Source organism: Struthio camelus, chromosome W, assembly GCF_040807025.1.
Source record: "Struthio camelus isolate bStrCam1 chromosome W, bStrCam1.hap1, whole genome shotgun sequence".
NCBI lineage: Eukaryota > Metazoa > Chordata > Aves > Struthioniformes > Struthionidae > Struthio > Struthio camelus.
The window spans coordinates 42,150,351-42,176,343 of record NC_090981.1 but is presented as its reverse complement, the minus strand read 5'-3'; the positions used below and the strand labels follow the sequence as shown (position 1 = coordinate 42,176,343).

Sequence of the window (25,993 nt, the reverse complement as noted above, 5' to 3'; positions counted from 1 at the left end):
ATATTCAGAATACACGCTGAATTCTGAGACTTGATGCCCCCTTTAAAACAAAAAGTATAAATAATTCTTAAAAAGCAAACTAATATTAAATGCTAAGCAAGCATGGTAGCTCTAATAGGAAGTAAGCTGCCTGCAAACATTTCGTATATCTGTGTATGTGTACGTATGTCCTTATTGCCTCTCTGGCATGAGTCTGACATTTGACTCATTGATTTTAATTCTGCTTGGCACATAGGTTTTCAGTCAGCACATATATGGTGAATAATACAACAATTACCAATGTGATATTTATTTCTGGATGCTGAAAGTTTGTTTTGCTTCAATAATTTATGAAAATGAATCATGCTTTCTCCATCAGCTTTGGGGATATCTGCAGCATACATCAGCCCAGAAAGGTCACACTGAGGATCTTTCTCTGATTGCTTTATACCAACTTCCTCCCACAATATTAAAAGAAAAAACCTCTGCTCAGTGTATTCTGCCCAATTATATAGATGAATATAAGTAGAGGGATATAAGAATGCCTTGTGTATGTGTGTGTGAGTATGCGTACGTTTCTTTTCACTGTGATCTCATAGGTCCTGCTTAGGGGCTTTCTATCCTTATTTGACCAGTCTGTTGTTTACTTTGTGCTTCTTTCCTTTCTAGCCTACATAATTGTCTTGCAAAGACCAAGAAGCCCACAGAGCTGTTCTTGTGCTGCTTGTGAGGACAGAGCAGCTGAGCAGCAAACTTTAATAAGACTGAACTTGGCTGGAATAATCATTATTTTATGCTTTAGAATCTGTGGCAACCAGAAGTCAAGAACACGAGATCTGTCGTGGAAGGCAAGTAAGAAAGCAAATGCATTAAATCTGGCTACAACTGTTGATACGGCACAGGCAGATTCTAGAGACTACCTCTAGAGAATTAACAAAGTTATGGCCAAAATAATTCCTAATGACTATTTGTTTATTCTCTTTATGTATTAGCTTACTTTCAGCTTACTCATGTACACACGCTTATAAAAGTTATCTGTATTTTTGTATGCTAAAAGGTACAGTTCCCTCTCCTTTCCCCAAGGACTTGCTCATGTAACTGAGCAAGCCTGTCTGTTCCTCTGCAGATGTGCATTGTAATGACAAGGGATTTGTTACCCCTCTGGCTACAGGGCAAGCACGCCTTATATTTCTCTAGAAGACCTTCCTTCTCTCTGGGACCAATAGTAAGAACAAAACTTACAGATTACAAAAAGGAAATGGGGAGAGAAGTACGAAATTCCTGAATTTGCCCAAAACACTGGAGAATCTGAAACATCATTCTGTACTGCTTCAAATGGTTGTAATGGACTACATCATTGAAATACGCTTTTTTCCAGAGTGGATGATAGGCGCCACACAGGCAAGCGTGGGACTCAGGATGGTACGGCCCGTAGAAGTGGGGTTTGCTCTGGGGTGCTCCCCAAGAGTTTAGGAACCCCGGGTGCACCACGGCCAGAGCCACCGCACTGCGGGGTTGCCGTAGCTGCATGAGGGCAGAGCCTCATGAGTGCAGAGCAAACCGAGTCAGCAAAGGAGAAGTGACACCGCAGACTCACACTGTAAGCATCTAGGTACCTTGGAATTTCGTACTGACAGCTGCTGAATGTGCGCACTGACAGCTGCTGACTGTGCGCACTGACAGCTGTTAAACGTGCAACTGTTAAACATGCGCACTGATTGATAACTGCTGAATGCACTGCTAAGCATCCTGTTGACCATCCTGTTGGCATCCATACTGTTATCACCTGAGACCATCTGTTCCGTTGTCCAGCTACGGTCTGGGGTCTGGCGCTGATTAATGAACTAAGCCGGGGAAGGATAAAAGGAAGTAAGCCACATGCCTCTGTGTGGACTCGGACTCACCGTCAGCTGGCCTGCGGACCCGACAACCCACCCGGCAGCGGGGACGCCCCTGATGCCAACTGCCAGAGAGAACCTGAATCCTCTTGGCGCAGCTCGAGCGTGGTGAGAACAATCCGGGGAAAACTATACCGGAGGGGTGGCCCATAAGGACAAGGAAAGGGCGAGAGCGGTCATTATACCGTGCATCCGAGAGCAGTCATTGTACTGTGCTTCCGTGGTTTAACCATAGAGCTCTGATATGTGTAGTCTGTTCTGTTTTTAATTCTTTACTATACTTCTTAGCTTTGTTATGCTTGTAGATTGTCTGCTGTTGATGGTTTAGTGTTGTCCAGTGTCCGTCATATGTGTAGAACCGCTTAGATCTAATAAATTCTTACATCTGACAAAAGATGATCTCTCGAGTTCAGTGCAACTAAGCCCGGAATCCGAAAGAATCCCGGACGCCCCTCTAGTGGCGCGTCGCAGTGGAAGAGGAAGAATATTTAGCAGTGCATTGGAACAATGAGGAGCAGTTTAGGATAGAGAATAATTTAGAAAAATAACAATGCTGTGGTTTAGACCATTTCTGAATAGGAGTGTCTCAACATAAACGAAGTCAATGCTATTATCGCAGTACAGAAAAAGTAGTGAGCTTTTTGCAGAGCAAGGGATTCTGAGTCACCCTGATTTGGAATGCCGAAACACTTCATTTGGACCAAAACTTACCATTTCTTTCCAGTATAAATTGATACTAAAATGGGCCTTATTTGTTCTTAGAGTCACAGATCCACATTTGGGAATACTTGCGGGTAAGAGCTATCATTTAATCCTAACAGTTTTATTAGGCCTAAGTGTTGTAGTTAACATAAGATAATACAGGGATTAGTATATGATAACCATTAAAGGGAGAATAGTTTAAAAGTATAAAAAGTAGTTTAGCATATGTAAGTAAATATTACAGGGAGCCTAGGTCAATGTAATGTTAGGCTAACAAATACCAGATGATCAGAAAATGTCAGAGGTGAAAGAAAGACCTGAGCTGGGGCTTTCCACAAACAAAGGGCTACCATAATTTTTATCTTACTAAGATGATGTGGTCATATGCAGTTAAATATATTATTAATTAAGATAATAAATGACTCATCTGGCCCCATGATTGCGCTCCTCTGAATGTAGTGGTTCATGTTTGCAAATATGCAAACCCTTGGTAAAGCTTGGGTAAATTTAGTAAGATTTCTGCCCAATAGGGAATTTCCCTATTAGTGCTTCTTTAAGATCACCTTTGCTCTTGATTTGAAAGATCTGTATTCCTTCCTTTTACATTTGCAGTTATTTTCATTCTGTGTTCACATAGCTATCACTTGCATACGTTTCATCCCACTGTAAAAATCAGTTTGTCATGTAACATCCATATTGGGGTAGATTCCTTGAGCTCTTGGCATTCCTCAGGTAATGTCTGTGGTCAGCACTCCTTTTTCTCATGTAAGAAACAGTATGCCTAGAAATCTTGAACTGCGATACAGTGATCTCTTTCCAATTAATGTAGTATTCATCATATTGAATGGATCTTTAATTGCTTAATAATGTATGCTTTGTGGGTGTGGATATCAAGTGGCTCCTCACGCAGCAAAGTTACCGGTTAGCTGCTGTGAGCGCATAGGGTGCAGCCCTGTCGTTCAGGCAGCAACATTTGTCACAGTGCCAGGGAGTGATGCAACGGAGGCGAAAATGATTTTTGAAGAACTTGCTGCTTCAAGTGCAGGCAAAGTGATACGTATCACTTATGTAGAACAGTAAGGAGAAGTGAAAAATACCAGAAAGATCCAATTCCTGAAAATTGCTGACCTGTGTTCTGTGTGTAATGTTGCTGTGATTTTCGCACAAGGAGGAAGCTGTGACACACAGTCTTCAGGGGACTTTGTGTGATCAGAAGCTGCAAGCAGTCGAATTTGTGGTAAGAAAGAAAACTAAAATACAGTGAGTTGGTTGACTTCTAGAGCAGCAATAGAACAAGTGCGTCATAGGGCAGAAGTTTACTGACTTATAGTAGCTCGGCCTTATCACAGAAGACAAATGAAGGTCACTGTTTTCTCAGTGTTGGAGTAATGACTTTTATTCTTTTGCTGATGGTTCGTGAGGACTCCAGGAGGAGATTTGGTACCTAAATCTCATTTAGTAGTCTCTTCAAATAGTGACCTTCAAAACAGTGAGTCAGTCGGTGATAGAAGCCATTCAGAAATATGGTCTTCCTTTTAACAAAATCACTGCCTTTGTTTTTGTGAGTGACAGTGCAAGGGCAAACAAGTGGTGTTGGGCACGCAAGGCAGTGTTTCTGAATGGTGAATGTAAGCGACTTGCACGAAGCATCTGCACTGTTTGCACGGTGATACGCAGATGATGGTTTGTGTTAAAGGTGGTAGCAGTTCTTGTCATAGCAGCTTCCCCGCAAAAGGAGTCAGAGATGTCAAGTTGTCCATTTGCGTGTCAGTCACCTTAGTGATTAATACAGGGTTGATGTTTTGTAGGGTTTTGCACCATGGACTTGAGCTTTTACACTTCGCCAAAGCTTGCTGTCTCCAAGTTCAGAGTAACGCACTCACAGCGCCTCCTGCAGATTTCTGTACAGTAATATGCTATCCCTTAAGCAAAGCATAAAAATTGTAACCATAGGGACAAAACTACAATTCGTATAAAGTTTATTTTCTCATTTTCCTCCACAGTTGGAGTATTGATCTCAACCTTTCTTAACTCTGTAGTCTCCGGGAACTACATTAAGGCTTTCCTCATACTCCTGCGAGAGAAAAGTGTGGGATCTGTAATGAGCGCAGGTGCTGACATCTTTGATTTTCTCAGCTGAGCAACTGGAGCTCTGCTGCATCTTCTTTAGCGTAGTATTGGCTTGCGGGAAAGAGGTACAACCTGATGAATTCCCAACCAGTATCCTTGTAATACTTGGTTATTTCTGGGACATTTTTTGTTCAAATACTGATACAATACAATACACGACTCACAGTCCAGGGTGCACAGGGGAGAGAAACCTGTGTGGTCTGCCTCTGTCAGTGGGAAAATCAGAGGTGCATTGGGCTTTTTGTGTAGGCAAGGTGGAGTGACTGCAGCCCTGGAAGCTGGGAGCAATATGTGACCCCTGCTGCTGAATTGCATTAGCCATTGTATAAACAGATATTAAGATCCTGCTTTTAACATCCATTTGTTTCATACAAAAGCTATTAAAATATTGATTAGAGCATTTTCAGGACACTTTTGTTTGCAGAGAAAGCTACTGGCCTAGGAAAATCTTCCAATTCTGTGTAATCCAACCCATAGTAATTCGGACTTCTAACAAATGAAACAGTTCATCATCCTACCAGGACAGAGGTATCAAAGATATGATTAATTTAATGAAAAAATACATTAAAATTAGAACAGGGTGCTGTAATATGGGCCAGCCAGTCACACACATTTATAATCACTAAGATTTCTGTCAAATGACATGAGGATTTAATTCCAGAAATTTGTAACAACTCCCCTCATCTTTCCCAATCCAGAAACCCGTTCACCACTTGAGCATGAATGATATTTCACATTTTTCACAGAGATAGCTGTTAAAAGCAATCTGGTGTCCTGTTACCAGTAGTAGTAACAGTAAGTGACATGTTGTATGATGCATCGAATAGAAAAGGCGTGATCAGTGGTGAGAGTAAAAACACCATGGAAGGTGTTGCTCAGTTCAGCTAAAAAGCTACTCAAATGATGTAAGTTAAGGCTGTGCTTAACTGAATAACCAGGGGGAGGAAGGGGATAGAGCATGTTTAGGAGATGAACGAGATTCAAGCAAGCTAATATCTGCAAGAAAATGATTCAAAGCTCAGAACTAGGTCATTTTGGGCGAGAACAGGCAGGTCAAAGGTAGGAAAGTAATAGCAAAACTGGTAACAGAAAAGGGATAGGGATAGGATAAAACTAAAGAAAAGGGTAAAGTTATTTGAGTTGCATGCACATAAGCAACATGTCAGAGAATGATTGGTGCCTCTGTAGAAATTGAGGAAGTCCAATTTTGCACTGTGCAGTTGGAGTTGTACTGGATTTTCATAAATTGGTGTCCAGCAGCCTGTGGCTTTGTTTCTTATAACCTTTAGCAGTGAGTGATGTTTGTTGCTATCCAGAAATCCAGTTTGTTGGCAAGGGTTCCCCTTGTCGTATTGCAGACAGTTGCCTTTGCTTGTTGACAATGGAACCAAAAGGTCACGTTTTAATGGGCACTGATTTGTTGCTCCCCAGAGAAAGTGGCTCAGACTGTGTAGGGTGCTTGAGAATATCAAGAGACCAGAACTTGTGCATGTAACTTCATACAGAAAAATCCTTTAGGATTTGCCATGAAATGGTTTTTCTGAATGGTAGGTGAAAGAATCCTGTAGAATAAGTAGCAGAATATCCTGCTGTAGAATTTAAAGACAGTGGGTTTTTTTTTTCCTAACATCCATAGAAATGTTACCATTTATTGGGACAGAATGTTGGCTTTAGGAAAAAAAGTTCTCCATGTTTGTTTTCCCATGAGCAAAACAATGCTGCTTTTCTTGTCTGTGTTTTATACCTCCTTTACCTGTCAAATTTGGCTCTAAATAAAGATAATGTTTTGTAGGAGCCACAGCAGAAGAACGATAAGAGGGAAGACAGGAAAGGAGATCGATGTTAATGTTAAGGATGCTGTCTTCTGGAGGGATGCAAGTGGTTCTGTCTCTGGATCTTCAAGCAAGTGCCAGGGTGGTGCAGTTCCTCTGGCAGAGGCCTAGAGGCAGGCGAGGGGGGAGTCGAATGGGTTGGACACTGCAAACCTGCAGAGTAAAGGGGATGCTTCTGCATATACCCCATGAGACTGACTTCAGGTAGCTCAGCTCCTTTAATAGGCTGCTTATTTCTCACAGCTTCAAATACTGGCCTTTTAATTATCTGAATAGATGAAGGTGCTCAGAAGTACCTTAGCAAGAGTTGTAGTATTGCAGGATTTAGCCTCCTGTTCTCGTTGTGTGTTTTTGGTAAAGTAGTGTTCGTTTTTTCAGAGGAGTTTGGTTTTACCTTGGAGCTGGCTGCAGGAACTGGGAGGCTAGACTGTGTGCATATTGTAAGGTGAAGAGTGTTTTCTGAAGAAAGTAGCACAGGCAATAAAGTAGAAAAGAGGAGGCAAAGAGGCTTTGGTTTGAACTTTGGGAGTTAATCTCATTGCAGGGATGTGTTATACACCTGAGAACATGTTAAAAAACTTATACGCTGGAGAAGAAAATCACAGAAAATCCTAAGCCTGTGTTGCTATGAGTAGTCTCTCCTTTTCAGTTGTGTGGATATTACCAAAGAGTCTCAAGGGCAATGGAGAAACCCTAACTAGATGGGTGGAAGTAGTTTGTTTTGAAATCACAGTCAGGCTGATGCATGTGATTGAAAACTGTATCCTTTGGCCTGTGAAGGCAGTGGTGCTGCTCCTGAGTTGTGCGTGACAGGGTCACAGACTGCATGCTAAGTGAAAGGCTACTGAAGCCCTTGGATGAACCTCCTAGAGGACTTCCCCAAGGCAAAGCCCTGGCCACTCTGGCAGTGCGTCTTCTTCCTCACCCCAGATGACTACTGACTCTTGGTTACCTTGTCCTCTTGGGAGCTGGAGTGCAGATGAGCAGGAAGCTGACTCCACAAAGATGTGATTGCTTTCTGGTTGCTTTGCAGAACTTCCTTTCACTTTGCACCAGCTCTGTGTTGTGCAAGGCTGGGTAAGCTCCAAGGCTAAAACCCACGGAAAGAGATAAGAGTGGGAGTTTGCATTGCGGTCTGAGGAGGAAGAATGAATATAAATATCAGATAGATACCTTTACAAAGAAATGCCATAACAGAAAACCCTCGTGCTCTTTGAAGATTAGCAACCTCCTGGTAAACAAGAAAGTTTGCATAGGTTTATGTTTTCTTGCAAGGGTACTCTCAAACAGTGAAACAGCCTGATATGTTCTGGATGGAGGAAATATGACTGAGGCCACGAGGACTGTCTTGTGTAACCACAGGCCTCTCCTTTTTTCTATAGTAATTGTTGCCAGTATTGCTTCTATGTTAATGAGACTACTCTCTGAGAAATCTTACTAGGAAGGGAGCTCTAACAGTTTTAGGGAAAACAGAAAATTCTTTGTTTCTGAGAATAGTCCGGTAAATGGTTGTTTGTGTGGCAGGAAGTTCTGCCATTCCTCGCTGCTTGCTGGACTCCAGTACTTGGCAAGTTGTCACTGGTGCGTGGTGAGCAGTGTATGAGAGACTGTTCTATATTGACTACTACAAGGAGATCTTCGGGTTTCTGTTCCAGCCAACATTGGGTTCAAAGTATGTTACGTTTATGCTGCAGGACTTTGCGTCCAGTCACCTCACTGGAGATGGAATTTAGTCTTGCTGCCTCTAGTAGTTCACTGTGCTAGAGAGAACAAACACAATATCTCTGTATAAGTGTGTGTACATATATATATGTGTGTGTGTGTGTATATAGGTATATTTATATATTTACATGTATAAATGCACATTTGTATGCATACACAGACACATACAATATATATTCTAATGAAAGGGTTTGTGTTTGCTCTGCTGATTTACAGGTAATTACGCTGATTTTACCTTTCAAAAAAAAAATTACAAACAGCACATACAATTTGTGCCCTTCTCTTTGGGCTCTGCTCAAGGCATGTCTTATTTCTGCCTGTCCTTACGTACACCCTTTCATGAGTACAAAATGCATATTAATGACAGCATCTGGCCAACTTTTTTCCATTTTATTGGAGTGGTCATGAGGCAGAGCATTTTGTGGTAGGTTGCTCAGAAATGAATGAACTCATCCTTTCCAGTCTTGCCTTAGGACATGGCCTAGATTTGATCTTTGGGATGTCCCTTTGATACTTCCAGAGTTTTCACTGGGAATTTTGAAAACTTGTTTTTAAAAAATAAGAACAAGACGTATAAATTTAAGAACGCTTGAAATGAATTTAGTCAAATTACCCTGACTGTAATAGCAGAATTTGACTCAGTAACTAGGCAGGGCATGTCACTTCATGCCCTTCTGGGTTGTTCCAGGTCACAACAACCTGGCCCAGCTGCTTACAGACAGCCCAGACAAAAGGGAGAGCTCAGTACTTTTGCCACTCCTACGTCCCCCCCTTCAGGATTCCAAAATGTCCCTGTGCTGGGGCTATTAAAGGAAATACCATAGCCCATATGAAATGCTGGGAGGCTTTCTGACAGCTGGGAGACCAGCGTTCAGAATCTGCTTCTTTGCCCTCCTTTTGCTGGTCCTGCACAACCCATATCCACAAAGCCCTGTGCCCTTGTTCCTTTTTGCTTTTCTCTTCTCCAGTGTGTCAAAAACACTCAACTATTCCTTTTCCTTCTTTCTTCACATCTGCTTTCACTGTGTCCCAGTTCCCAGAAACCCCCTTCCTCATGTCGTTAAATCCCATAAAACATTTCTTCCGTGAAGCCCCGATCATCTCCTCAGATGATAAAAGTAAATCTGCCAGAACCTGCAAAAGATTGTCATTACCTGGCAAAACGTCTATAAACTCCTGTTGCTGTGACTGTGTCCTCTCTTCCTAGCAAATGCTTTCCTGCTAGAGTGTTGTTGCTGCTTGTCCAATAATAGTTTAATGCATGGTCTTGTGGGTCTTGTGGACATGAGTAGGCTTTACTTGTGAATTAGCTCAAGAGAAACTGGTGATTCAGGGTGTATTTTACATCAAAGTAAATCTGCAATAGCTCTTTTCGCTTTAGTGCATCTGCTCTGTTTTCACACTGCTGTAGATAAGAACTTGGCCTAGAGAAGTTAATTTTATGGAGAAGAACTGCTTAAAAGAATAAGGAGCACAAAATGCAGCTGTTGGATTGTAAGCTCATTCATTTCCAAGGACATGAAGTACATACTAAATTCCTTGGAAAATTCGTCATCTCCTGATGTGTACAAGAGTGTGAAAATCACAAAACATTCTTTTCAGTGCTTTCAAGGAATTTATTGTTCAGAGTGTGTGGGGGGATGTATGTATAGGTAGTAGGAATACTGAGAACTAATGAGAATCAAGTAGAGTGTTATAACATATTATATGAGAAAATGCAGAAGGAAAAAATCAATAGATTAGATTATCACTGAGGACATTTGTAGCTTATTTCCTATTAAAAGCTCAGGCTGTCCATTTGACAGAACATGAAATTTAAGCCTTTTGTGTGAATGTGAGTAGTTCTGTCTGTGGAGATGTAGCTACAGGTTGCAATTGATCAGCTGTGAGTAGGGTAGACAAATTGTTTTCCAGTCAGATGTTTCATGGACTTGTCTGCAACTGCTGCATAGGAAATAACCTTCCTCTGAAGTCCTTTTGGACATCTAGAAAAAAAGGATCACGAGTAATATCAAGAATTTGGAACCCCTGTCTTGGTGCGTCACTGAGGTTAGAGTTTATGCTGGCTGCTTGCATTACCCAAGAGGGTACTGGATCCAGGCAGGGACATAGAATATTAGGGCATATAAATTTTCAGCCTCAAGAACTTGCATTTCTGTCTGCCTGATTACACAGTCATAAACTTCTGAAATGCTTTTCAACTCTTTACCAGGAACAAAGTTCATTATTATACTCATTCACAGGCAATTGTCAATGGGGAAAATACTAATTACTTAAAACACTTTGAATATACTAAGCATTTTGTTAAGGGCTGCAATTGCAGTGGTCTCCATGCTCAAAGGAGTTCTGCATTTAGCTGCCTCCCTGAGGTCCTGTCTGACTTCTGCTGAAAGCCATCATATTAACATTAATTGGTCAAAGGAACAAGTACAACAAAATCCTTCTCGCTCAATGGCTTTAGTCAGTGGGATGCCGTTAAAGTGAGCAGAAAGCGTCTGCTGAATTTGACCCTTTGTTGACAGGCCTCTTTGTTTAGCAGCATGCTGATTTGCATTTACACTGGTTTCATATAGGCAGGTGGAAGGCACAAGGCAGGTGGAAATCAGCCAGAGTGGAGAGTGAGGATTTTTGACGTTTAGCCTGTGGCTAGGTGCATACACACTGATGGAATTAAATCAGATGAAGAAGTACTACAGCACTGGAACCTTGTACTTTATAGCACTATCTGCATCAGTGACCAGAGTGTGTGAGAAAACAGAGCTAGCTGTAGCAAAAGGAAAAGAAAGCAATGGCTCTGGGTAGCAAATTGGCATGGCCTCATTTTTGTCTATCCCAGATCATTGGGAAACTGGGCTAGTGGTGTTGCTTTTGCCTAGAGAAGGGTTGGGGTGTACAGAGCTTCCTCCTCCCCGTGGCAGCACTCATTTTTCCAATCTCTCTCACAGCTAATGGCAAAGCAACAGCAAGATTAACTCTCCACAATCCCCTTTCCACTGCTTTTTCCCTTCTTGGGTGAGAAGCAGTGTGACCTTGGTCTAGTCCTAGTACCTTTTTCCTGAAGCAGCTACACAAGCCTTCAAGTAGATTTGGGGGAAGAGAGCTAACCTAAACCTGCCATGCCGGTTCTTCTGAGGATGGAGGGAGGTAAATTTGTGTTCTTTGAAAATAAAAGAAAATGAAATATTATAGCTCTATTATGCTTGGACAGTAAATGGTGTAATTGCTGAGGCTTTTCCCCTCAGTAAGACTATTCAAGTATCTGTGTTGGTCAGAGAGGTACACAGAGAAATCTTCATGGTTCCTAGGCTGTTACGTTAGTTAGAAAGGTAAATCAGCCATTATTATGAATAGTTTGTATTGCTGAAGTGTTCGGAGTACTTGACAATGCCTTCTGCAATCCATTCCCAAGTGCACTGACACCGCAGACACAGAACAATTCTGTAGCCAGAGGGTTCTCTGCATCCAAGAAGGTGGGGCTCCATCTGCTTTTGAATTCTTTTAGAAATATCCAGTGTTGCATTGTAGTGCAAAACAGGGCAATCAGTTCTGGGACAGTTCTGTATTGTTTTGCTGTACCGCTATCCAGAAATAAAAGCCATCCTCCAAATCTGGACCCATTTGGCTTAACAACCAAATTAGCCAAATCAAAACATTTAGGATTACTGGATTCTATTTAGATGGCTAATCTTAGACAGGCATAGTTTCCCTTTCAAAGCCTTAAAAATACCTGTGTGTTGTCACTCTCTATGCAGGGAAGATAGGTGTTCACTTTAGGAAGACAGCTTTGCTAGGTCAAGCAGACTAAATCCTACCCTGGGATCCAACAGAAAGTTGGTCTTTTCTGGGCAGTGGCCAGGTTAAACCAAAACACGTTTGGTGGAGCTTCTGCACTAACTCATTGCAGGAAACATGGTACTTGCTAGCAACCAGGAGCAAAAGGAACTGATGAGAGACAGTAGTCTGGAATAGTTCATTTCTATTGACAGAAATGCTCCAGATGCACATTAGATTCCCACTCAAATCATTACAAATATGTGTATGCCTTCTCATCAGGTCACACACCAGTTTTGTTATGTCAAATCCTAATACTCAGTAGATCTCAAGAGGGTTTCCCCTTTTCTAAATCTGTGCTTCTCTTTCATTGTGGCTTTTCTTATAGTAATGCAAGACAGGAAAACATTGGGCTTGGCCTGATTCTCAGTATTTTCTGCACTGTACCCTGAGCTCTTCAGTGATACCATTGTATTGTGGTCTGATGTGTGGCCTGTTTTTCCAGTGAGCAAGGCAATATCTCCTGTTATGTGTGTTATCCATAAATTTTGGTAATAAGAATTACGTTAGGGTGATATTTCATTGCTGTTTGGTTTTTAAATTTTCTGTTCACTGTTGAGTGAAGTGGTAGCATGTCTTGTAACTCATGTGCAGGCAAATGGGTTGAGAAGAGATGGGAACAGAACGCAGTTAGAATATGTGAAGATCAGAAATTGCAGGTGTTTTTTCTAGTAATTAGCAAAGCCAGTTTCTGTGACTCTAGCTACAAAACCCACAATGTTAGGTTACACGAAAAGGCTTCACATGATATAAAACTCTCAGAATCGCTTCTGGAGGGATGTCCTGATAGGCGCCACACAGGCAAGCGTGGGACTCAGGATGGTACGGCCCGTAGAAGTGGGGTTTGCTCTGGGGTGCTCCCCAAGAGTTTAGGAACCCCGGGTGCACCACGGCCAGAGCCACCGCACTGCGGGGTTGCCGTAGCTGCATGAGGGCAGAGCCTCATGAGTGCAGAGCAAACCGAGTCAGCAAAGGAGAAGTGACACCGCAGACTCACACTGTAAGCATCTAGGTACCTTGGAATTTCGTACTGACAGCTGCTGAATGTGCGCACTGACAGCTGCTGACTGTGCGCACTGACAGCTGTTAAACGTGCAACTGTTAAACATGCGCACTGATTGATAACTGCTGAATGCACTGCTAAGCATCCTGTTGACCATCCTGTTGGCATCCATACTGTTATCACCTGAGACCATCTGTTCCGTTGTCCAGCTACGGTCTGGGGTCTGGCGCTGATTAATGAACTAAGCCGGGGAAGGATAAAAGGAAGTAAGCCACATGCCTCTGTGTGGACTCGGACTCACCGTCAGCTGGCCTGCGGACCCGACAACCCACCCGGCAGCGGGGACGCCCCTGATGCCAACTGCCAGAGAGAACCTGAATCCTCTTGGCGCAGCTCGAGCGTGGTGAGAACAATCCGGGGAAAACTATACCGGAGGGGTGGCCCATAAGGACAAGGAAAGGGCGAGAGCGGTCATTATACCGTGCATCCGAGAGCAGTCATTGTACTGTGCTTCCGTGGTTTAACCATAGAGCTCTGATATGTGTAGTCTGTTCTGTTTTTAATTCTTTACTATACTTCTTAGCTTTGTTATGCTTGTAGATTGTCTGCTGTTGATGGTTTAGTGTTGTCCAGTGTCCGTCATATGTGTAGAACCGCTTAGATCTAATAAATTCTTACATCTGACAAAAGATGATCTCTCGAGTTCAGTGCAACTAACCCCGGAATCCGAAAGAATCCCGGACGCCCGTCTAGTGGCGCGTCGCATGTCCTCCGACTAGCTGGGGAGCCTAATGCTTCTAACTTGTTTGTTGCCACAAATTAAATGGTGTGGCTGTTCTACCGGCTTCTACCTCAGCCTGGCTGGGAACCAGTCGTAGGTGCTTTATGAGGCGTGGTGTCATGGAGCAGACAAGCTAGTGTAGCTGTGCCCAGTTCCTCTCAAGCCATGTAATTCTGCTGTTGCCTCCACTGCTTCTTGTCATCCTTTTTATGGACTTGCTGCAAAGGAAGATTATGATTTCTTCATAGAGGCATTGACAAGGTCAGCGGATACCACGACATTCTGGCATGGTGCAGAGTTCAGGCCCCCTAGTGCAGGAATATTAATATCTGTATCTGACAAAACTTGTCTCTGGTGGACCTTGGTTAACAGTAACAAAGAGCAGTGATGTAATGAGCCTACATGCAGGGTACAGTTCCCCTGGGTGTGCATGAGTGCCCTTGAAAATGGTTGAGTGTTTGTAAATTTGAGCCCTCAAGACCCCAGTGTAAAGCCCTACAGAGCCTAACAAGAAAAGAAGAACTCATGAAGTACATGGTGATAGACCCTGCAAGCAAAAGAAATCAAAGCCTGTTTTGTGCCACCTCGTGGATACAGCACTGAGTCAAACTGGTCTTAAGACAGTTGCTAGACCCACTTTCATGGAAGGACCCTGAGAAGTAGTGTAGCAGCTGTGCTTGCACATGCTACCTAATTCCTTGTGTACCCTTCACACAAGGAGGGTGAGGAGCAGAAAGTGAGGAGTTACAGGACGGCTCTTCCACTCCACCTCCCAGCTCAATCTCTTGGAGGCTTATCAGAGTTTTTCTAGGTGCCAGATCAACCATATGGCCATATGCAAGGGAAAGTGCAAAAATGCCCCACAGCTTTCCTGCATCACTGCTACGGCTGTAGGTAAATGCGAGCATTAGGCAACACATCATAACTTGATTAGGGAATACAATTCACCAAGCAAGTTTCAAGTTTCTGCAGCAATGCAGACTAAACCAACGCAAACCATCCCCCACATCCACCCTCAGTTTATCCCTTCTGAAGAAAGCCAGGTGTGTATGTCTCCCTGAGGGTAGCAATGTAGAAAGGAAGGAATTTTCTGTATTCATCACTGTGCCCAAATCAGATTTCCTCTTCTCAGAAGTTGGTTGCTGAGGTCTTTGCTTCCCCCAGGTCTTTCTCGGCCCTGGAGGAGAGGTTACCCTGTAGGCTTACGGCTTTATTCTGTGTGTTTTGAAGTTGCCTAACAGAGCTCATTAACCCCACTGTGATCTATAAAATCTAGCCAGCTCAGCAGAAGAGAACAAAGGTCCCAAAGCTTGAGAGTGCCTTGGATGGACGTTTTTGGTGCAGCAGGGCTGCCGTGTGGACGCAGAGCACATCAATACTGTTTTCCTGTGTTACTTTCTTTGGCAAGATCTGGCAACGCTGCTTGAACAAACCTGACGGTGGTGTGATGTTGGAGTCGCTGCTGCATGCGGGCAAAGTCAGAATTAAGCCCACCATGTCTCAGTTGGTTTATTCCTTTGTTTGATCAGTCCTGCTTTCCTCAGCGGCACTTGGAAGCATGACACAGTTTTCACTGACTGAGATGTGACAGGAGGTTTGGCTGGAAGGGAAAAGCTGCTCTGGTGTCTCTTCAGTGACCCCTTTACATGCTGACGCTCCCCTCTGGCCCAGGAACCATGCTGGGAGGGCTCCCCGAGGCCGGTGCCGCACTGGAAGGGCAGGTGTGCGGCTTCTGTGGCTGGCAGCCCAAATGCATCCCCGTGGGGGTGATCGGCTTACAACATGCATCACGCACACAGCTCTTGAGGTTACTCAGCATGACAGCAGACAAGTAAGGCAGCCAAAATCAAGTCTGTTTGGGGTTTTTGTCTCTTATCGCCTTGGTCCACTGGGTCCGACAATGTGATCAGACAGTCATTTTCATTTTCTAGCGCTAAAAGAATAAACAGGAGCCAAGCCTAATATGGTGAGCAACCACCATAGCTGTTTGTTAGGAAGGAGCTCGTTTAGCACGTAAAAGCCTTTCCAGTAGTACTTTTTTTCCAATGGGAAGGGGGAGATACTCAGAGATGTTCATGCTCAATTTATCTTCTCTTCTGCTAAAAAGACAGCAGGAGTTTTACTTCTATTTTATCAGCTCTCTCCTTTTTCTCCCCAGTATCTATGTGACTCATCACCAGGAGACGGAGCAGAATTTTCTCCATGCTGAGTATTTTTGCAAATCCTGCTTTTCATTTCTCTGTTCTACCTTATCTTGGGGTACAGATCTGGGAACCAGAGCCTGAACTTTGATTATTATTACCTTATGCATGTTGCTTGATCTATATGTGCCTCTAGTCTAGCTATCTCTATGGCTAAATGAAAGCAATGCAGTTCTCATAAAGTACAGCTCCCCTACTGCTTTTCTAAGTAACTTAGGCTGCCTCTGGAAAGGCAGGGCAGTTGTGGGAGGAGATCAGCTTGAAAAAAGCAGACATCTATAACTTGAACTAAAAAAGCAAGTCATTAGTTCTGAGTGTCAGGTGTTACAAGGTATTACAGCTGTTAAGATTGGGCATGACAGGGGCCAAGCTCGAATACAAAGCCAGTATACACTACTTTGCAACAGGAAACGTGGTTGTGGTTGTGAAGGTGGAGCTGTTGAGTTTAGTGGTGAAGGTTTCACTGAACTTGATGGAAATAGGATCTAGATAACAAGGGTGGGAAGTAAGCAAGAGTACAAGAGTAGTAAAAATCAGTTTTAAACTATACACGAATGAAAACGGATTAAATCCGAAGTGTTGTGAGCCAAAAGCTCCTTGTTCACCTTCCTCTGAAATATCTGCTCTATGATACTGCCTGGCAGGGCTGCGAGTTGCTTGGGCCCCACCTCGTGTGGCCTGGCAGACTTTAGCAGCAATGTGTGTGGCAGGTCTGTGTGCTCCCTAGCACCCTTGCAGTCCCACTCTGGTGGTCAGTTGGAGCTGGAGCCTGCCAAGGAGCTCTGCAGCCCCCGTTGGACCCCTGTTGTGCCTTCCCTGCCAAAGGGGCCAGGCTGCACAGGTAGCGCACATGGATGCCTTGTCCTGGTGTGCAGCCAGAGGACTGGCACCACAGGGTGCGTTAGGTGCCTGGATGCCAAGTTCCTCCCTCCTCTAGCTCGTTTCAGAGATCAGCGTTTACAAAGAAGAAATAGGAACAGAATGGCATCCCCAGTGTAGTCCCCTGTGTGCAGGGGACATTTAAGGACTCTTCCCTCAATTCCCCGTAGGATGAGTTTGGGAAGGGGAGAGCACATGGGAGCCAGAGCAGGGAGCAGCCACTGCAGCCCTGTTCATCTGAGTTGTTCTGTGCTGTTCTGTGGAGGAGCCCAGGGGCTATTATCAATTCTATGATAATACATACCTAATTACAGCTTCAAGTGTCCTGGGCCACTTCATTAGCCTCTGTACGTGGAGGGGTACTGTTTCTAATACAGGGCTTAATATAGTGCAGCCCTTGAGTTGTTCTTATTTATGCTGCTGATGCCAGAGCTCAAGGCAGAAAGATAGACTAAGGCTGTATCTCTTGTAGGGTGCAGCACAGAATATGGCTGGACAAAGCCATAGACATTTATTATTTGTGTAGTGCTAGAGTTTGGTGCAGTTTGACAATGGCAAGAGATGCACATCTTTAAAATTGAATTTAATAACAGAGTAAGAACCTTTCATTTCTTTTCTGTCCTGATCCCAGTATTGCTTACTCTGGTCATAAGCACGTGCTTCAGAGTGAAGGGGTTTTGCGTTGTTCGTAAATATGAATATTTCATTTGCCTTGTGTCTTTTTTGGTGGTTATTTTCGTTTTCAGAGTGTTTTCAGTTTCATGTCTGGGAGTGGCATATTTGGGAACAGACCACACAAAGCACTAGATTGTCTGGAGTCTCAGCATCTTTCTCCAGGCTTGACCTGTTCCTTGTTTACTCCAGTTGTGTACTGTGGAACTAAGGAGTCACCTCTGAGTCCAGTGAAGAAACGATCCTTTGATTTCAATAGAGTATTGTCTATGTTGCCTTCAGAAGCAACATTTATGTTGGACTGGGACTTTGTCAAAGCACGCTTTAAGCTCCACTGGAAACTTCTGCCTTGCTAAACTGGCATCAGTATGCACAGGTTATTTCAGTATTAGAGCTTAAATGTGCTTCTCTCTTAAAGGCATATTTCTATTGAGATTCTGCAGCTTATCGTAATTGGTTGGAATATTCCCTCTAGTCTAGAAGAAATAACTTTCTACTTTTTCAATTCATCTGATATTCACCTGGCATTTTTCAGCGCTCCAGGCTGGGAATTTTTAATTTCACACTCTGAATATGAGACCTTACATTTACGTTTTAGGAGGTCAAAGTCAACTATTTTTTTTTTGGTAAGTCAAGCCATCAGAAAAGAGACAGGGTAAGTTTCTGTTTAGTTTCATTAGTGGAACACTAGTGACTGGATAACCCTTTGAGAAAGATTCGAGAAAGGGAAAGATGAAGTGAGTGTCTGGAAGACAGTATCACTTTTAGGAGGGGGCTAGTGAAGGAAACTAGAGAAAGGTTGGTACAAAATCATAATGAGCGATATGGCTAGGGCAGATAAAGCTTTGTGATAATGCTTTTTGCTCTTATCTTTGGAGTGTGGATGGGAGATGTCAGCATGCCTGCTTTCAGTGTGAATTAAAGTAGGCAAAGACATTGGTTATGATTCTTGAATTATGAATTGCATCACTTTCTAATCTTTGGGCTTTTTAAGTAACTCTAACTTAATGTCATGTACTTAAATTTACTGGATATTATTTACTACTTTAGCTATATCTTTTTGGTCTGGGACCCATCATTTTTCCATTTGTTGGAATGCTGTTTTTGTATACTCACAAATTCTGTTTCTTTAGGAGATTCCCCACTGAAAGCAAGAAAAACTTAATAGCTCAAAAACTACTACTGCCAGTAGTAAGCAAGCATGTTCATACGGTAGTGAACATACAGTCGTGGCACTGTTTTCTGCTTTTTGCATCCTACACTATACAGTGTTGGGGGTATTCTTCCCTTTCTATCCCAAAACAAGCATGCAGTATTTCTCTACACTATTAAAACCTGCTATATTCTACCCCAGAGATAACTGCATGTGAAAACTCTGTATGAACAGGTTCTGTGCTGTGTTCTCTAAGTATCTGGGGAGCTCTCACATAATCTGTTCAAGATTTTGCCTTTCCTTCCTTTCTGTAGTGTTTTGGCACTTTTCATGAGTTTTGTTATACAATATTATGTTGTACAATATAATTAGTTTTAATCATATGAGATTCCCCCATTTTCACCCCACAGGGAAGATTATGTGAAGTTATTCACCTGGATTCTTTCTCTCACTTTTTATCTCCTGTGTCATGTACTTGATGTGACTGGAACAAGATGAGAGGAATTATCTTGTAGTTCTATAGCAGGTGTGAAAGACAGGCATATGGTCATCCTGAGGGGTTTACTATCTTATATAGCACTGTAGTATGTATTGTAAATGCATAGATGCTTTTGGCCTTCTTAGTAGCTTGCCTTTGTGTTCAGCCAGATCAAAGTGTCCTTAAGCATCTGCAAAAGAGATGCCTAAGTTGTGAAATATTTGGTTTTCCAACATCTTTCCAAATATACTGACTATTTCAGCTCTCCTGTCATGTTATTGCTGTTTGCCTGTCTCTACTGAGCCTGAGCTCAGTAGAAAGTATCCAGTCCAGATTTACAGCAGTTAATATTAAAGCATTTCTATGTCAACGCTATGATTTGCTGACTATATAAATTATTAAAGCATCTTGGCGCAGGAATATATTTCAGAGAAAGCTTTGCAGGCCTTTGGCATTAGCACTACTATGACAAGATAATCTGGGAGCTTTTAGGTACCTTGAGGAGCACAACTTGCTGGCAGTCAAGTCAGAAGAAACTTGTCCGTTGTCTCCGCTGCAGTGAGCAAAAGTCAAGAAAGACATACAAAAATGGTTCGTGGAAACAATGTGAAGTTGCTGGATTCTTGCACCATCAAATCTTTGTATTACTGTGCTGCTGTGTCCATGATTACTTCTAGCCCCTCGGATCCTGCTAGCGGTGGGTTCATCAAAGCCTGCTGCCACGTCCACCCACCCTTGGTGCTCCGTGCAATGTGTGCCAATTGCCATCTGTACAGCAGTGAGGGCTAAAGGGAGCTGAGAGCTTCAGGATCCAGTTGAGATGAGCAAGTGCACCCAAAGCACTGGACTGAAATGTCCAGCGTGAGGGAGGAAACACAGTAGCACCCAGGGAAGGTGAAGCAAGGGGCAGCTCCCTAGCTGAGATATGCTCTGCTTCTACCACTTCAGGAGGTGGTACAGGTCTTCTATTTTTTAGTTCACTGTTTGCAGCAAACATCTGTGGAAGAGCAAGTCATCTCCAGCATCCAAGCAAAGAGTAAGTCACATCAGTGGAACACAGCTATTCTGGTGCAGATTTGGATTTAAATTGGCATGGAGTAGCTCTGGCCAGGTGGCAACCTGCTGCTGCCCTGGTAGCCTTTTTGCTTTTGCAGTGTCTCCCTAGCTGATTTTCAGCCAGTAGGATCCTGTGCCAGCTGCTGTAAATGCCAAAAGACACCAAGCAGTAGATCTTCAGTTGGGCTGTGGCCAGGCCTTCCTGTGATTTAAAACTGTTTTGTCTGATCAGGTTTGTGAAGGGAATTATAGGCACCTAAATAAAAATTGATACAGATCCTAAAAGTCTGGAGTGGAAAATACTGAACATCCTATTTTCTGTTTTATATTTTAAAAATTGATCCCACTAGTTTATTGATTAAATGCCACATTAGATATTTAATTTCAATATTAAAATTTTAACTTAATCTAGAGTAAGTATGGAAGCTATTTCATTTCTATATTTAGTACCTCTTGCCTGCCACATAACCCAAAAGGGGTTGTAGATGTGGTGTGTTGAATTTCCATCTTGCTCTCGTACAATCGCACTACATTACTGAATGATGCATGCAGTCAAGAAATAATTAGTGCAATGGAGAGGGAATAGATTTTCCCCTTTATATTTAAAAAATAATGAAGTTAGATGAGATTTTAATAGAAGAGACTGAATACCAAGAGGCCTGGAAAAGGGATATTAAGGGGAGAATGTGCCTGTTCACTGCAGGGTTATGGAAAAGGAAGGGAGAATGCAAGTGAGAGATATTGTACAATCAGAAAAAAATAGAAAGCCAGTTGACTGCAGAGAGGATGTTTTTGTGCCTTGGAGAGAAACATCTCAGTTTAAGTATTAGCCAGACAGTTATGGAAATCCCTTAGAACTACTTACTGTAGTATGCCTGCAGTCATATTCCTTTTCATAGTCTATTTTGGTACATCCTTTTTACTGCTGATTTCCTCAAAAGTGATACTGGAAGGCACTTTGCTACTCTGGCTATTCAAACAATGAGCTCTGCTTGTATTGAGTAAAGATGACAACTACTGGCTTAATGTGGATTATCACAGTAACATTAAGAAGTGTTATCTGGTGGTTCACTCTAAAAGGCAGTGTTCCTGGATTTATTCCCAACTTCTTTGCAACTTGAACTAAAGCCTGTTGAAGTCACCGAGAGCCTCTGACTTCACTAGGAGTAAGAGTCTCAATGAATTAGTGTGATACCTCACAGGTAAATGGCTTAACCTCTCAGTGTCTCTGAACACACTTGCTTACACGCTTGCTCACATTACCTGCTTTGCTGAAGTACTATACTGGCTTTGTGTGCACTGGTGAAGTGCTATGAGACCAGAAGTGCAAAGCTGCTATTAATCATTTCTGTGCAGCTTTGTTAGAATTAAATCTAGGTCTCAGTGTGAGATTAAACTCTGCTGACTTGGACACTCCTGTGCTTCAGTTCCTCATGGATGACCTTTGAAGAGCGTTATGAAGTGTTAGAGACTTTTTGGGACTGGGTATAGTAGATGTCTGGTGGGATTAGTCCTTATGAATGAGGTGTCATAAATTTGCCTGAGCTTGTAGGGGACTGACTTGATGACCCTGACTGTTTCCTCCAGTTTTATGTTCTTCTGTGGTCTCCCTGAAGAGAGAGGAAGGCCTCTGCATCTCTCCCTCCTAATATATTAGTATCGCAGGTTGATGTCCTGTATGACCAGAGGTGATGTGCCCCTTTTGAGAGGGACATCCATGGATGTGATGCCATATTAGAATAAAATAAGGGCAGATATTTTCAGAAACCAGTATTTCAGTGGTCTTTTTTGTAATGCCAGGAAAAGGTGGACAGACAGTATTCAAAGACAAGTCAGAAACAAGGAGCTGGGTATCAATGGGAGCTACATCCTATATGTTTGAGGCCTCAGTGCTGATTTTTTCTGATGTCAACACTATTCTGGACTAAGTGCACTTGTTCAATACAAGACACAGAGATATTACATACTGGGAGACTTTCAGAAGCATCTACAGGATTTATGATCAGACCATAAGGTCTTCTGAAAGTCAGTAGGGCTTCTGTCCCTAAATCTTTTAGCTAACTTTTAAACACACTCCTGAAAACTGTAAATGGCCAGGAAAAAAGGAAGGAGCATCCTAACAGTTATGTTAGAAAATCAGCAACTGTGCCACTGAGAGGGAGAAGTGGCATAGATCTTTTGCAAGCAGAAATTTCTGAATATTTTGAGGCCTTTGCAGCAGTATTATTGCAGATTGCATCTCAGGAATTCTCTCAGTGATGACCCACCTTGTTAATTATTCAAGAAGCTGTATGACTGACAAGGAGCAAATTTATCTGATTGCTGCTACGTGTGAATTCCCCAAAGTCAGTCCCTCCTGAGCCAGAAAGGAAAAAGTTACCTGTCTCTTCTTTTTGTGTACCTGTGCTATGGACTATCAAAGCACATTGTAAGTAAGGCCCAGAATGCCATTATAGACATAGCATTCTAAAGAAAAAAAAGCTCTGGGCTTGGAACATATCGGTAAGCACTACTTCCTGGTGATATCGGATGACTGCTGGATTGTAGGTGAGATAACCATACAAACTGCTGAGAGTGGTGAGAAGCTTGTGCCAGAATAGCCAACACAATTATTGTGCCTGACGTAGTAAAGACAAAAGTTGCCTGACCCAAACCATCTGCTGTCAGTTTAAAGATATAGATACTTTATATTTAATTTGGAGCTACATTTTCCTCTCTGTTTGTTTTCTAAATTATTTTTGTTCATTCAATTTCTCTTCATCAAAAGTATGTCCAGAAGTGGTTCTTGAACACAAGCAGTAACTAACTGTGCCTCCTGAACCTGGACAAAGCCATTGTGATCACAATGATCTGTGTAGTTCAACTGAATAAGAATAAGCTTCGTAATGAGGTAAGTAATAGTAAGAATTTAGGTCCATTTGAAATAGAGATAATGCTCAATTATTTCAAACTATTTAACAGAGTCCTTTCTTTTTTCATGCATAGAAATTAACAATTTTCACTATTTCACAAGAATTATTATTTACAAGTGTTTAAAGATCCCGAGCCAGGAGTGTCTAGGTAAATGAATTCTCTCTTCATTAGGAGGATTCTATCTGTTAGGTAAAAAAGCTGCAGTAAAACCCTGTAATACAAGTAATGTGGTAGAAAATACATAAGCATAACCGAATTTGATTAATAATTAGGTCAGGGTGGGGTTTTAACAGGTAACACATAACAAAGGCTGAAAGTGGAGGTCAAACAAATTCTAACTGTGAAGTGTGTGGGGAGAAAAGAGGGTTGCCTGCTCATTCTTACCAGTGAGAACAATTGACTACTTACTGTAATCTTTTTCTCTCCTTAAGAATTTTTTTCTCCCCATTTGTGGACTTCACACTGAAATGGGAGATGTTTTGAAAAAATACACTATAACTGAATGAGAAATTATTCCTTTGCTAACTACTTATGAAATCCTATATCTTGTCCTGTACAAGAGATCATACCATAGTAATTTTTGAATCTGTGAATAGGCTCAAGGTTTTTGCCGAGAGTTTATAAAATGGGAGACCAAAATCAATCTCTTTTATCTTGGGTCTTGCATAAAATTTCCTCTGGTATGGGCTTCTGACCAAAGTTCTGCTATAAAGGTAGAAGATAAAGACAAATTTGCTTAAAGCATTGGTCTGTTGGGAGTTTGCGTGGCTTGCACCCATATAAATGACAAGAAAGGAAGTTTGGAATCCTATTTTGGAGGCAGATGCAGATGGAAGTATAGAAAGAGTTACGAATGAATGAACCACAGTGATCTGACGACTAACTATAATTCATAGGTTGTTCTGTAGCGTATGGGAGAGAATAACTGTCTGCTTATTTCTTTTTATGTGAGTCAGATCAAAACTTAAGGGAAAGCATATCTGGGGTTTACACTTTCTTAAATGTTAAAATATCTCTTGAGATATTCTACGTAATATATTAAGTATTCTTCTAATATAAAATATAAAGTATTTTTCTAGTACCACTCATACTGTATTTCAGATAAAGAAATAGATGATAAGGGAAATAGGCACCTACAGTGTTAACTTGAAAGAAAATTCAGATTTCCCTTTTACTCAAATAGGCTAGACTTTGTTTATACAATCATTATATTTAGTATATTTTGCTTAATGATTGACTCACAGAATATATAGTAAAGCCTTAAGTACTATAACAAAAGAATGATGCTTCATTAGTCAAATGAATCTGGTTTTAGAGCATCTTAAATATAGATTGTGATGTTCAAAGCTGAAGGTAAATTAATTCTGAACAGTTCAAAATTCAGTAGCGTTCAGATGCCACAGAATGGTCAACCAGTAGAGACTCCTCTGGGCTCTTTTAGGGATTTTCTTCCTGTCTTAGAGGAAAAGTTCTCCCTATAAATATCTGAACAAACCTGAAGAACGTTGGCGTGATCCCCAAATGGTCATCTTTGTCTTAATTTTGCAGGGTAGCCTCAGGTCTTGTGTTCTGACAGAGGAACACACCCAGGACCTCCTCAAGCCTCCAGTCCCCTTTGGATCCCATTGCCTCCATTCCTCCCCTACCATATACATCCTTCTCCTCCTTAAATACCTCTGTGCATATATAGTCTCCTCACTTCCTTCAGATGTCTCTGCTATCTCCCTTGTGTCACCCCCACATGTTATAGGATATCTAGTTTCTGCCCATGTTTCCAGGTTTAGACAGTGGAGAACAAAAAGAGAAAAACTTGTTGCTGTGGTGCTTTGCTGTAGGCCTCCTCTTCTGAATTCCCACAGGCTCTTCCAAAGGCGTTGAAAGAGAGCTACCAAATAATCCCAAAATCAGGGAATTGGCTTCCTGTGCTTCTTTCCTGCAGTCTCAGAAAGCTCATTTCAAGTCTCTTCTCACAGCATCTAATATTCCTGCACATAGTAGCAGTTTTATAGAAATACTGGGAAAAATACTGGAAGTATGAAAATGTGAAATAATATTCATTTCCATCAGGCTGTATCTATGTAAAAGAAACAATGATAAATTCTGTGGCCTTTGTAGGGATGAAGTAATATAACTTAAAAATGACCCAGATGTTATTTTTGTACAGCGGAATTTAATGCATTTGTATCTGCAGGTATCCAAATCTCTCTGGGAACCATGGAAAGTTAATTAGTCTATTTGAAAGATTGCCTAACAACTTTTGACATAGCGTATTTATAGAAAGTCCTTCCACGGACAGTCGAATTAGTGAGGAGTGGTTTCATACAGATTTCTGTCCCTTTCCTTCTCCAGCTGTCTGCATGTGCCCTGGGGATCCCACTCCCACTGAACTGTCAGGTCCTTCTCATGCTCCAAGACCTTCTCACCTCCAGTGCCTCAGATGTGGCAACTATGTGAAAAGTGAAAATTTTTAAAGTGAGTTCCTAACCTTATTGCTTGTGGTGGAGGACTTGAAAACCCAAAGACTGAAGACCCACAGACCAGAACAGCAAGCATAAATATTCCTTTTTGCTGTTGTTTTATGTCATGAATTTTTTAAAAATTCTTCCTGTGACTAGGAGGGCCCTGATAGGATTTTACTCTGGAATCCATTGGTGGGCAATAGTACTCTGTGTTTATTCCCTGTATCTCATTGACATATTTCAGTGCTCCTCTGTGGATTTCCATGACAGGGCCATTCATAAAGAACCCCTAGACAGAGCAATT

At 42.1% G+C, this 25,993-nt stretch overlaps 1 protein-coding gene and 1 long non-coding RNA gene across 10 annotated transcripts in view; both read left to right on the top strand.

Annotated features, from left to right (window-relative positions):
- LOC138064125 (beta-1,3-galactosyl-O-glycosyl-glycoprotein beta-1,6-N-acetylglucosaminyltransferase 4-like) overlaps window positions 1-25,993 on the top strand; it is a 59,832-nt gene that overhangs the window by 28,969 nt on the left and 4,870 nt on the right. For 3 of the 9 annotated variants that reach the window (XR_011137393.1, XR_011137386.1, XR_011137385.1), the window contains one exon: window positions 649-9,389. The exons of 2 other annotated variants lie outside the window; for them this stretch is intronic. The gene's annotated coding sequence lies outside the window, so the exon portion shown is untranslated. Of the gene's footprint in view, window positions 1-648; window positions 9,391-25,993 lie in introns of those variants that run through there. 4 more of the 9 variants (XR_011137396.1, XR_011137394.1, XR_011137387.1 and 1 more) reach the window with 3 other exon arrangements.
- On the top strand, window positions 12,288-25,655 carry LOC138064127 (uncharacterized). Its single transcript, XR_011137397.1, has 3 exons — window positions 12,288-13,500; window positions 23,085-23,207; window positions 25,580-25,655. It is a non-coding gene; the product is annotated as an uncharacterized lncRNA (long non-coding RNA).